This window comes from Adiantum capillus-veneris, chromosome 14 (genome assembly GCF_014529385.1).
Source record: "Adiantum capillus-veneris isolate H3 chromosome 14, ASM1452938v2, whole genome shotgun sequence".
Classification (NCBI taxonomy): Eukaryota; Viridiplantae; Streptophyta; class Polypodiopsida; order Polypodiales; family Pteridaceae; genus Adiantum; species Adiantum capillus-veneris.
The window spans coordinates 65839825-65849324 of NC_140944.1; positions in this window are offsets into that span (position 1 = coordinate 65839825).

Genomic DNA, 9500 nt, shown 5'->3' on the forward strand with positions numbered 1-9500 from the left:
AAGCAACCACTTCCACATTTATTATCTTCCAAAACTACTTTATACAAACATGCATATGATCAGATATGCGTAACCAAGTGTTATAAACAACCAGACTACATTTATCTGCATGCACTTGTGTGCTTATATGGGTATTTAAAAATCTGAAAAGCAATCTAAGTACTCAGACATTTCATTATGTTAGTTAATCAAGCATGTGTTATCCCCTCAATAATTCTGCTCAGGTTCCCGAAGTCCCAGTTTTTTATTGTTCAATTAGGAATTTCATCTTATCTGACTATACCCAATAAGCAAGTACTTCAGCTAATCACATCTGCTTATGCCAGTATGAACGCGTTATTGCAAACGATATTCAGAGTTCCTTAGTTTTGTTTAATCAAATGTACCAGTAAAGATCAGTACGGTTTATGCACTTATAGACCAGTATCCTCAAGTAAAGACCAGTACATTGTTGCATGTTTTGAAAACAGTTTTATGCATCGTCAAGCTATGCAGATTAGTACATATTTTCATGCTTTCTTTTATGTTATGCAGGTCAGTATGATCCAGATGCTACATGTGCTTAAATTATGAAGACTCTTTCATGCATAATCATCCTTATTTTCCCCATACTTAAACCTGAGTTTGTACCTCAGCAATTCGCATCAAGACAGTGCACCATATATATGTGTATGTTAAGTGTGTTAAGCTTTGTAGATCAAGGTGTGGATCTACCTGTGAAGTCGTCATCGCCACTTTCTGCTGTGGGAGATGCCTCTTCAAGGAGTGTTTTTCCCAGAGTCTCCTCCTCTTCCTTTGGTTCGGGCCAGCACGCAGTATGTGTTCGTGCGCTGATGATTGTGTGTGCACGATGGGCGATGGTGCAAGTGTGATGCATGCTGCAGTTCTCCTTGTGTTTATATACCACTCAGTAGTGCTCCCGCTTTCAGTGTTTAAAGATAGCCCATGCACCTGCCTCGGCTCAGAGATATCCTCCTATGTTTAGCAGTAATACTATCCGCTTTATTCCTCACCATTCTAGCATGTGATATCACTTTAAATGTTATTATGTGCCCTGAACACAATAGACCCTATTGCCGTGAAAACCATCGAGTCCATTTGTTTTATGGCACCAAATAAAATGTTCTATTCCAAAAAAATTAAATACAACCATATGCAGAACAATCTCCACAAGTATGGCATGAGATGTTCTCAAAAAATCCCCTGGGGAATTGTTTCACATTGTCCCCCCACTGCTGCCTTTGCCTGACGGTGTATGTACGACTAATTTATGCACGAGTAGAAAGTTGCAAGCATATTAACAAGGTTCCAGGACCTTCACGTAAGGGGTGTGTGTGTGTGTGTGTGTGTGTGTGTGTGTGTGGCAGTTCTAAATATATACAAATATATACGCAAACGAACTATACCATTTCACAAACCAATAATTCTAGGCAAATACAATGGTTTTGTATAATAATTTATTTGCAGTTGAAAATAAATTATGTACAAGGTAGTAAAGATAACCAGTAAAACTTGGGAAATAGTCATCTCGGACTCTGGCATGAATTTGCTTCAAGGTAAGCGAACTGCCCCCAGTCATCTACCACAAAGAACAGAATGTTTTTATCAAAGAAAGTAGCCCTCACCTGCATCCATAGCCACAAGAAAACTGTTTTTTAGCACGTGGCTGTACACAAGTGATGTTGGGCATCCCAGTTGTTATCCATGTCATAATGAAAAAACAAACCGTTCTTCAATATGTAATTTTTTTTTTTGAAAAATAGAGTTATACTAAGAATTCCCCTTTTTTTTCCTCCAGGAGAGTGAGCCTCCTCTCAAAGCTAATATATAATGATTTAGTTTCTAAAAAATTTACAAAAACCAAACCATAAGCCTTATCCTCATCTGAGTCTCATATTATGCCATAATCGACATATTCTTCAAAAAGCCAGTATCACACATAGTCGCAAAGTATACTTATAACCACCGATTTCCATCTATATATACCCAACCAAGGCAGGTTTACACATTTTTTAAGAAAGAGCAAGAAAAAGGACAAATAATCAATTGCTTTTAACTATAGTTGTCTAGCCTTTCAATTTTCCGAAGTCATGCACGCTAGGGAAGGTCATTTAAAAGGCAACATCTTGCACAGTCAATACCAGCTAAAGACACAAGACCAGAAACAACTCTTATCCGAAGTGTCGTACAATCAAAGTTTTGCTCACCAAGCGTAGTCCAGTCACAGTCAGCCATCCTGTACGATAAGCCAGGTCAAAAGAGCATGGTTTAATAGAAGCCACACTTGTATAGGACAGAAAAGACCAGAGTTTTGCCACATCTTTTTCATGAGTAAGTCTTGAGTCAATTCAGTAAGATTTACACGGAATGTCTACTACCCAGGAAAAGTTACCCAGCCAAAGACAAATAAGCCAAAAAATCATCCCCTTTGTTGCACCTTGCTCTTTTGCAGAAGGGCCCCCCTTGGATCCTTATTTTCCCTACTTTGGATCCCTACTGTGGCCGGTCTGCCAGCTTAAGCAATATTCTAGCGTTTTCTCCACTGGCACTTTCCCATATTAAGTGATCAGTTTAACATGAGAAAATCATTTAGGAGAACTAGATATTAGTTATTATGATAGTTTCAATCTACATAGAGAGTTTGGGATAATCAAGTCTATCCTTATCTTTTTAAATATTGTGTTATGCCATGCCATGCACAATTCTGTTGCAATAAACTGGTGATGTCCTCTCGTGCTCCCTTGGATTTCACAAAATTGTCTTTTTTTTTTAGTGAACGTGGGATTTATTGTGAAAACACAAGCATGCCCGAAGACATTCATGACAACATATACGTAATAGATCTGCTTATCTCGCATATGCTTCAGAACAACGAAGTTTCCTTTTATGTGCTGATGGGTTGGTTCAGCAAAGTAAATTGGGATCTAGTGCGTTTTTTGGTCACTACATAAAATCAATTGTGAGTTTCGTCTTGAAAAGTAAAAACTATGTTGAATTTAGGATCTTCTTTTTCCTCATCCTTGATGGTTTTGGTGTTTTTTGTATAGTGAACATTGGAGTCTGTTGTTATTACGTTGAAGGTAAGATTGTCTACTAATGAAACTCCGAGCAAAGCAGGGGGTTCCATGCTTGTTGTTAGCGTGCAAATAACAAGGAAAACCAAGGTCTCTATAGCTTTGCACGAGTCACACCGTCGGAAGGAAGAACTATTGCACCGCCGAAACCACTTGTGATAAGCATCTGTAAAGATTTATGAAGAACTCTTCTAGCATGAAGCACACTTGTAATTAGGAGAAACCAAGGACATAAAGGCATAGCTTGTGTTGATTAGATGTTCATAGAGCATCCATAGGCTAAAAACAAATAAAAGATGAGAGAGATATGGCCACTCGAACTCGGGGGTGTACTCTCTCTTGCTAAAAAATGAGCTCTCTGGAAAGTTTTGCAGGTGTTGTAGAGTATTGCCACTATAAAATGGGGCCTCTTTTTATGTCTTATCCCCAAAGATTTTCTCTCTCTTATTAGCCAACAAGACTCTCCTTGTATGCTCCTTTCAATTGGTCCATTTTTTGCCTTTTTTGGGTAGGAAATGGGGTGTTGGTGACTTTTGACCCAAGGGAGAGGGGTGTGGCAAGTGTCCAAGGGACCAAAAAGGGAGCCAGGTGCCTGGGCAGGCAGTGGGAACACAAAATGGCACCTCCTTCTCTCCCAAGTGTCCACGAGCCCCCATAGCCAAGCTCCTCTCTCCTTTGATACACCCCAAATGGGCCCCATTCCCCCTCTTATACCCCTTGCCTTGAGCCCAAGCTCCCATATGTGGGATTATTTCCTTGCCACATGGCACATTCCTCATTCACTTCTCTAACTCCCTCCTTCCCATAGAAAATTTCCAGCTTGACCCCTTCTCAGGACCAACTTCCCAGGAGCATAGTGCACCGCTCCGGCTACCAAATGCGATGACGTAAAGCACGGCTCGGAGCCCATTTATTTTGTCTCTCTCCAAAAATTGAAAATCTCAACATTTAAAATTTTAGATCATCAAGTTGGCCCAGTTGCCTTTGTCGCATGCATCTACAACCACTTTCTAAGTCAAGACCACCCACTTCAGACGCACATAACTCATGATTACAAGTCCGATTCACAAGCTATAAAGCACGGCTGAAAATACTTATTGAAACCCATGTTTTGGGGACTCTCAACAAACCCAAAACACTAGTACGTAAGCCCGGAAAAACCAAACAACTCTCCATTGAACCTTTCATTGACACCAGTTCCTTGTGGATAATAAGGAGAATTGTACATGTGTTGTATGTTGAGCTTTTTGCATAGGAAATCAAACAGCTCTCCTCTAAATCCCGGTCCTCTATCAGAAAGTAGTTCTAGTGGCACACCAAATTTGCAGAGTATATGCTCATACACAAACTTTCCCATTTCCTTAATGATAATTTGTTTGACAGCTTTAGCTTTTGCCCAATGTGACAATAATCCATTGTTGTCAAGATGTAAGCATTCCTTTTACTAGTCATGGGTAGGGGTCCAATAGCATCAAGACCCCATTTTTCAAACACATCAAAAGTTAGAACTATCTTCCGTAATTCAGGCTTTAAAATTCTCTTCCCCATTTTTTGACAAGATAAACAAGACTTGCACCAATGGTTAACATCCCACTGGATACTTGGCCATACATAGCCTTCTTGCAGAATCTTATGTAACGTAATCTTCATGGAAAAATGGCCTCCACAAGATGCCCCATGATTTTCTTTCAAAATCTTGTAGATTTCCCCATTCCAGGGCACACGAAGAAATACTAAATCACTTCCTTTCATGTAAAGCACATCATCAATCATTTTGTACTTTCTAGCTTTTCTTATAAAAGCATACTTTTTGGATGATGGTAAACCTTCAAGTAAAACACCGCCTGTCAATAGAAATCCATCTCCTTTGATAACACTTTCCTTCCATGATATAAAGGGGCATTAGCCTTCAGCACAAACACACAGGTGATCATTTCTGGGCAGCATCATGAGCTTCTTCATTTTGAGACCTTTCAATATGATTCAAACTTTTTGAGTAATGATTTCACCTTGAAGCATAAATTTTTCAATTTAGAATTCTTATTCTTCCATACTCCCAATACTTGCTTCACAACCAGCAAGACATCTCCTTTGATTTGTAATTCCCAACTATAAACAGATGTGCAAGCCACCTTCAGGAGCCATGTACTCTGCTTCATTACTTTTTGCATCAAGTTTCAGCCCTTGTTTTCTTATAAATTTTCCGTGTGCATCATAAATGACAATTCCTCTCGATGCAGCATCATGACTTCTTCAATAAGAGCCATCAAAATATAACAGTGAAGCATTGGATATGGCAAGAGTTTCGACCTTCTTCCTTTGCACCGCCTCTTCCTTAACCAAAGTAGGAGTCTCCTTATAAGTGAGTAAATATGCCAAGGTAGCCCGAGTACTCTCTTCCACTAAAAAAATGAGTTGAAACTCCCGAAGTTCAATAACCCACTTCATCACTGTCTTTGATATATTTGAGTTATTAAACAGTTGAGGAGGCAATGAATAACTCGTGAGAAAAGTGAACAACTTTTGCAACAAGTAATGTGTGAATTATTTGCAAGCATAAACCATACTGGTCATCACCAATTTGATTTATGAATAATCTCTTTCATGAGGAGTCTTCACTCTACTAGAATAATGAACAGGCTTCATATATTGAGATTCCTTCCCCCTTTGCAACAACATGGCCCTAATGGCATCATCTCTCACTGATGGGTTAACATAGAACTCCTTTTCCCGGGTACGAACTTGCATAATGAGTAGTGTACTCAAAATTTCTTTGACTTTGTCAAAGACATCTTCACAATCACGTGTCCACTCCAATGGATCATTCTTAACCACTTGCTACAATGGATACAATAATTATGATGCCAAAGGTATGAATCGAGACAGATATTTAACCTCCTGTATCAAAGTGGCCAACTGTCTTGTATCCTTTGGAGATGACCACAATAACAACGCTTCTACTTTCTCTGGATCTGTCTCAATCCCATTTTCTAAAATTACATGTCCAAGGAGCTTCACTCTTGGCTGTGCCAAATGACACTTCTTAGGGTTCAACTGATCCCCGCATTTATCATACCTTGCGAAAACCATTTCAAGCTTCTGAAGGTGCTCTTTCCTTGAACTGTATGCACAGAAATCATCTATGAACCCTTTGACAAACTTCCCAAGCAACGGGGTAAGGACCCAATCCACTTTTCTTTGAAAATCTCCAGGTCCATTTGTCAACCCAAAAGGAAGGCATCAAAAGCAGAAACATCCATGGAGTGATAAAAGTAGTCTTTTTTCAGTCTTCAAGAGCAAGGATAAGTTGAAAATACCCTAAATAACCATCACAGACACTGTATCTTTCAAAGCCAGCCACTGCATCCAAGAGTTGATCAATAAAAGACAAGGGATAAGGATCTTTTTTAGTCACTGCATTTAATGGCTTATAATCAACACAAACTCTCCAACGCCCATCTTTCTTTGGAGTGACCACCTACAGGGTTCACCCACTCAGCATTATCAACTAGCATAATGAACCCTGCATCCAAAATTTTATCCACTTCTTCCTTTAAAGCATTCATTTGATCCTTACCCATCCTTCTTAATTTATGTCTTATTGGCTTGGCCCCTTCAACTAGTTCAATTTTCATAGGATCTCCAAAAAAACCCTTATTTCTTGATATAAAGTGATGAAAAGATTTGGAAACTTGTCCAGCATTGTTAAGTACTCTCTTATTTCTCCTTGTGTCAAATCAGTACTCAACATGTTTTGAATCAACCCTTCTTCACTAGAAATTCCTTTTTATGCTGCATCAACTCCTCAAGTTGCTCTAAATGGCTCAAAGCATTTATATCCCCTGACACTTGCAATACTTCACCAATTTCTCTCTTCATCTCGTCCAGCAGACAGCAAGAATGAAACTTCACCCTCATCACTGGAACTAGAAGTAGTGCTACTTCTGAATCTTCAGACTTGTCTTCACTAGTGACCGGATTCATAATTTTTGCTCACATCTTCTAGTGCCAAAGGTTGCTTGGTAGTCATATCAAACACCCTCTTTTCACCCTTCTTGCCATACACACAGATTGTACCCTTGCCCCAATCTTTCTCAACACCAATAATTCTCAACCAAGGTCGCCCCAAAATGAGAGGAAAAACTCCCAAGCCAGCTGGCATAACATGAAATTTTATTATAACCTTCACGTTAAAGACTTCAACTTCCAAATTCTTAATCAACCCCAAACACTTGACTTTGGTATGGTTTGCTAGTCAATCCTAAACCCAAAGCTTCCGCATGTAATGAGACCCAGTCTCTTGACACATGATTGTGTAATCACACAAACTTGAGCACCTCCATCAATGTAGGCCTTTCCCATGCCCACACCTTTGTGCCAACCCTTCACCACAAGAAAAATGTCGAGTAACTCTCCCACTAACTCTCCACGCCTCTTAAGTTTGGGCACCACATTCATCAACTGTCCAGAAGTACAATCTACTTTCCTCCCAATCAGGTCTTCCTTTAAACTGTAAGTTGTTTGGAATTCTCTGAAAGGTAAATCTGCTACTTCAAACCATCTACAAGGTCTTCTCTTCCTCTTAACTTTCGCATCTTCCCCCTCTTTCTGTTTCCCTTTCTTCTTATTGGGACCTAGAGTAGCATAGCCTTCCCTCTCTCTTTTGCGTACAGGCATCATATCTGCTTCTTTCTTTTCAACCCGCACAATACCCACATGACCACCAGAGGTTGAGGCCTAATTTTCCTGTTCAACAACTTGATCGCCTGGTATATCCACTGCATAATCATTAGCCTTGTTAGGAATCTGCTGAGGAAGTGGAAACATATCACCTCTCATCCTTGTGCGTTTTGGACAATAAGTACGGATATCACCAAGTTCACCACAATTATAATAGGTAGGGATGAACCTCATTTGTGGATCAAAGACACCTTGTCCACGACCCACATTAGCATTAAGCTAAGCTTCATATGACGGGGCCATTCCTCTACCACGACCATGACCACCTCCAACAACACTGAACCACAATTCCTGCATCATGGTCATCATGTCTTCCAACAACACTGAGCCGCAATTCCTGCATCATGGTCATCATGTCTTGCATATTTTGTCATAACTAATCAGTGTTCGCAAGCCTTTGAGCAGGTTGGTCTTTAGCCTCTGCCTGATTTCACTCATTTTGGCCACCATTAACTTGCACATGGACCATTTTCCCATACTCATTGAGTCTTTGAGCTTTCCATTCCTTCTCCTTGGCAATAATAACTACTTCCTCAAAGGTAGCGGGCCTTTTTAGCTCAAGTTTGACCTTCAGACTTTCCTTTGAGTTTGCTAAAAAGTGGTCCTTCTTTAACATGGCTGGAGGGATTTCATTTCCTAAAGCTCGGGCCCATTTATCCCATAAATGGGTGAACTGCATGACAAAATCATCAACACTTTGATTAGACTTCTAAGTTTACCCCAAAATTTCATGCCAAACTTCATCAGGTTCTTCAATGGATCTGTACTATGCCAAAAAAGCTTGCTTCACAAGATTCTAGTCCAAAACCACCCCTGGAATTTGTGCATGTACCACCTCTTCATAATTTTGTAATAAAACTTTTGCCTCATCCTATAAACTATATTGCAGCAACCGCAATAATATAACTTGTTTTAGTATATTTTGCAGTAAGCAATTACCTTCCAATTTATTAATAAAAGTCCATGCAATCTCTTTAGGAAATCCATGAAACTATGTAAACTCGTCCGCCATGTTTGATTGCCACAAAAACACTTACATGTGACATTGAAAGTTCAAGGGATGTTGATGGATCGCTCTAGTACCTAATCCACCTCACACTAGGTAACCCGGCCCCCAGTGTTTGGCTTCACAAAACCTCATGACCCTCCAAAGGTTGCAATCCAATTACACGACCGCCTCAAGGGATGTCCACAATTTGCACATACATAGGCGGTTGTCCATAAGGACCCACATCCCCTTTACATTCTCTGCATGCAGAATAGACGTATTTCACAAGAATTGGAGCACATGAGCACTTGATCCTTGGGTGGGAGCACCAAAATGATATTATGGTGCAAACAACAAGGAAAACGAGTGCCTCTATAGCCTTGCACGAGTCACACCGTCGGAAGGAATAATTATTGCACCACCGAAACCACCTGTGATAAGCACATGTAAAGATTTCTGAAGAACCCTTCTAGCATGAATCACACTTGTAATTAGGAGAAACCAAGGACATAAAGGCATAGCTTGTGTTGATTAGATGTTCATAGAGCATCCATAGGCTAAAAACAGATAAAAGATGAGAGAGATATGGCCACGCAAACTCGAGGGTGTACTCTCTTGCTAAAAAATGAGCTCTCTGGAAAGTTTTGCAGGTGTTGTAGAGAATTGCCGCTATAAAATGGGGCCTCTTTTTATGTCTT